The sequence below is a fragment of the Gekko japonicus genome, unplaced genomic scaffold (genome assembly GCF_001447785.1).
Source record: "Gekko japonicus isolate JY-2015 unplaced genomic scaffold, Gekko_japonicus_V1.1 scaffold2223, whole genome shotgun sequence".
Lineage (NCBI taxonomy): Eukaryota > Metazoa > Chordata > Lepidosauria > Squamata > Gekkonidae > Gekko > Gekko japonicus.
In genome coordinates, this window is record NW_015172072.1 from 139,136 (window position 1) to 143,539 (window position 4,404).

At 51.1% G+C, this 4,404-nt stretch overlaps 1 pseudogene; it reads left to right on the forward strand.

Annotated features, from left to right (window-relative positions):
- The first annotated feature begins 2,428 nt into the window (after positions 1-2,428).
- LOC107118505 lies at positions 2,429-3,919 on the forward strand (annotated as a pseudogene).
- The last annotated feature ends 485 nt before the right edge of the window (positions 3,920-4,404 follow it).

Below are 4,404 nucleotides of genomic sequence, written 5' to 3' on the forward strand. Positions count from 1 at the left end.
GTGAAAAGGGAAGGGGAGGGAGGCTAAATTAAGCTTTCCATATTCATAGAATCATAGAATGTTAGAGTTGGAAGGGACCTTGCATGTCATCTAGTCCAACCCCCAGCACTCTCCAGGAGCAGAGCCGAAAGAGAGCCCCGCAACATACCCGGAAGATGGTCGTCCAGCCTCCACTTGAAAACATGCCCCGACCTGAATGGCTCAGGCTATCCCGATCTCGTCAGATCTCGGAAACTAAGCAGGGTCGGTCCTGCTCAGTACTTGGATGGGAGACCCCCGAAGAATACCACCAAGGAATACCAGGGTCATGACGCAGAGGCGAGCAATGGCAAGCCACCTCTCTTGCCCTGAAAAACCCACGAAGGTTACCCACAAGAAAAACCACCATATGTGAAGCTGGTGGCCCTGCAGGACAGACCTGGTGACCCAAAGAGCAAATTCAGTTCTCCAGAAGGGCCCTAACCAATGAATGTTCCCCCTAAGCTGTGGAGTCTTGTGAGCAAAAATTCTACTTTGTAAGCTACTGGCATTAAATTTGTGAGTGAACTATTTGGCTACTGAATAAGTCAGTTTGCTCTGGAGTCATCCTTCCTGAGCAAAGACAAAAATGCGTGAGCCGGAGGCTAAAAAACTGAGAGCTAGCTCACCCTGACTCAACTTAGAGGGAACACTGGGCCCCTGACTAAGATGTAACCAAGGTGTGATAAAGTGTTTAAACCAGAGTTCCACCTGAATGGACTCTCTTCACCCGTCTTTCACACACGTTTTATGCTACTGCTCCCAGACAGCTTCCAGTAAAGACCAGGGACTTCACCAAAGAGAGCAGAGCTTTTAGAAAGCCTATTTAGATTCAAGTCTGCACGCAGGCTTCATGATTGTTGACTTAATGGCTCCTCAGAACACAGCAGCTGCCCCCCCCTTCTACATGCCATTCATCCCACCAGAGCATCACTTCAGACTCACACCTCTAGCTTAGCACTGAAGAACGCAATGGAGATACCGCCAACTTGCGGGCAGAAGGGTCAGCGAAGATCGTCAATACAACTCTTAAGTTGCTTCTGGCTCAATGGCCTTGTGGGTAGGAGTGTATCCAAGACATGTTTTGGAGGTGACCACTAGAAAGCTCTCTTCCCCCTCCCCAAGTTCACACAGACACACATACGTCCAACCTGGGTCATGGCCAATGCTCCCTCTAAACTGTAGAGTCTTGGGAGCAAAAGTTCTACTTGGTGAGCTACCGGCATTAAAGTTGTGAGCGAGAAGGAGAAGAGAAGAGATTGGATTGATACCCCGCCCTTCACTACCCAAAGGAGTCTCAGAGCGGCTTACAAACTCCTTTCCCTTCCCCTCCCCACAACAGACACCCTGTGAGGTGGGTGGGGCTGAGAGAGCTCTGACACAAACTGCTCTTTTTCAAGGACAGCTCTGACAGAGCTTGTGACTGACCCAAGGTCACATCAGCAGGTGCAAGTGGAGGAGTGGGGAATCAAATCTGGTTCTCCCAGATTAGAGTCCGCACACTTAACCACGACACCAAACTGGCTCTCTATGCAGCAAATTGGCTGCTGCATAAATTAGTTTGCTCTGGAGCCATCCCTCCTGAGCTAGGACAGAAAGGTGTGGGCCGGAGGCTAAGAAACTGTGAGTTAACTCACAACAGCTCAGCTTAGAGGGAACACTGATCGTGGCCACCATCAGATGGGGTAGACTACAGGGCGGGAGTTACATGCAACGCAGTGCATACACGGCCATAAATTCAAACCAGAGAAAGTGGATCTCCAGTTTGCATACTCCATAGAATGTGCTATATGGTTCCTGTCAAACGAAGAGTCAAGTGTACTGAATCCTGAAATTCTACCCTATGACCACCTCTTATCATCCCTTAGGATTCCAAGAGTCACCAGGCATTTCCCGCACTAGCTCAACTTAAAGATATAACGGCTAGAAATGTGGGGTTTTTTTAGGAAATTCTCATTGGAGTCAGACCTTGTGTTCCGTGCTGGGTGTACAAACGGAACACAAATCTCTGGCTATTCGTCCACAAGAAAGACAGCCATTTTGGCCCATGATCTGTGATGAAACGGAAGCAAACAACAGAGAAGTACCACATTAAAAGCACAGAAAACTACTATTTAAAATGAGCTTGGCGACACAACAGCTGCCACAGTGTTATTACACCAGAGCACTCAAGCGAGAGACACTTTCTTTTGCAAGGATGGACTTTTATCCACTGACCTCGGTCAGAAATTGAGGCCAAATAAACAGGGCAAAGTCGAATTTAAAGCCAGAGTGATACTGACGGAGAGCTGCTGGATTCAAGACTCATCGCACCTTAGAGGCCGACGCTATTTGCAAGGGATGAGCTTTCGAGAGCCAACGCTCCCTTTCGTCAGGTGACAGAACGCTGTAAAGGCGACAAAGACCGAAGATGGCCAGCTTTTGCTCCGACTTGGTTTCGCACCAGAGGGTCTTCCAAATGGCCATCGTCGTGGGCTTGAGTGGAACCTTCTTGTTTGGGTTCCAGATTTCTGTCATCAGCTTTGCTTCCCCGTTCATTAAGAAGCTAATCAATGACACCTGGCTGGAGAGGTATGACACTCCCATTGATGACCAGAGCCTCACAATCCTGTGGTCCGTCATCGTTTCGGTCTTCTGCATTGGAGGAGTGACGGGATCCGTCCTTTCAGGATATCTGTCTTCAAGATACGGGAAACGGAACTGTCTCGTATTGGTCAGCCTTCTCCTCTTGGCGGCAGCACTGATTACGGGCACCAGCAAACTGGCGGGTTCCTTTGAGATGGTTCTGCTCGGGCGGTTCTTGTATGGCTTCGGTGGAGGGCTGGGCACCTGCATCCAAGGTCAGTACCTGGGAGAGATCCCCGCCAAGAAGTTCCGCGGACTGACCAACGCGACGAGTGGCCTTCTTGCGAACCTGGGGAAGTTCCTAGGGCAACTGATCGGCCTGCGTGAACTATTAGGGACAGCATCTCTGTGGCCACTCCTCCTGGCCAGCACTGGAATTGCGGCACTGGTGCCACTGGTTGCCATCCCCTTCTTCCCCGAGACGCCACCCTATCTTTTGATCCAGAAAGGAGATCTGGAAGGATGCTTGAAAGCTATGAAGCGGCTCTGGGGCCACGGGAACCACAAAGCAGAAGTGGACGAGCTGCTGAAGGAGCAGGCGGCCACGAAAGAAGTCAAAATCATGACTGTCTGGGAGCTCTTCAGAGACCGCGCCCTCCGATGCCAGGTGTGCTTGATGGTGGTCCTATCGGTTACGGTGCCGCTGGCCGGTGTCAACGCCATCTACTTCTACTCTTTTGACGTGTTCCGCACCGCTGGGTTTGACCCAGACCTCTTGCCCTACGTAATTCTCGGAGTTGGCGCTTGTGACCTCGGTTCCATCATTGTTTGCTTCTTCATGATCGAGCATTTCGGCAGGAGACAGCTGCTCCTGTGGGGCTACGGCCTGATGGTGCTGCTCATGGCGCTCCTCACCGCCAGTTTCTCACTGCAGGATCACTTCTCCTGGTTACCGTACTGCAACGTGGCCATCATCTTTCTGGTCGTGGTTTCCTTTGCGGTAGGGCCGGCTGGGGTCACGCTCCCTGTCATAGCGGAACTCTTCACGCAGTCATCTAGGCCGGCGGCGTTAATAGTGACCTCGGTTCTCCTCTGGGCAGGACAGTATTTAGTCGGGATAGTTTTCCCACACCTCATCCGCTACCTGGATACCTTCTGCTTCCTGGTTTTTATGGGCGCCACCGCAGTCTCGTGGGTCATCATCTTCCGGTTCCTCCCAGAGACAAAAGGCAAGACGCTCATGGACATCCAGAGGGAATTCAACCGCTCCAGTAAAAGCAAGGGCAGCACAGGCAACTATACACCTGAAAGACTCTCTAGATGCACAAGAGTCTGAAAGACCTGGAAGGGGTTTGTTATACAACTAGGGCAGCTAATCAAACTTGGAGGGAGACTATTGGGTTCGGGAGTGTCCTGCTCAAAACAGGGCTTTGTATTTGGGAAAGTGAGTGGTGCAGCTTGGTGTAGTGGTTTGGAGCGTGGACTCTAACCTGGGAGAGCCAGGTTTGATTCCCCACTCCTCCACATGCAGCTGCTGGTGTAACCTTGGGTCAGTCACAAGTTCTCTCAGAGCTGTTCTCTCAGAGCCAGTTTGGTGTAGTGGTTAAGTGTGCGGACTCTAATCTGGGAGTACCAGGTTTGATTCCCCACTCCTCCACTTGCACCTGGCTGGATGACTTTGGGCAAGCCCCACCTACCTCAGAAGGTGTCTGTTGTGGGGAGGGGAAGGGAAAGGAGTTTGTAAGCCGCTCTGAGACTCCTTTGGGTAGTGAAGGGCGGGGTATAAATCCAATCTCTTCTTCTTCACGAGCAGTTCTTGAA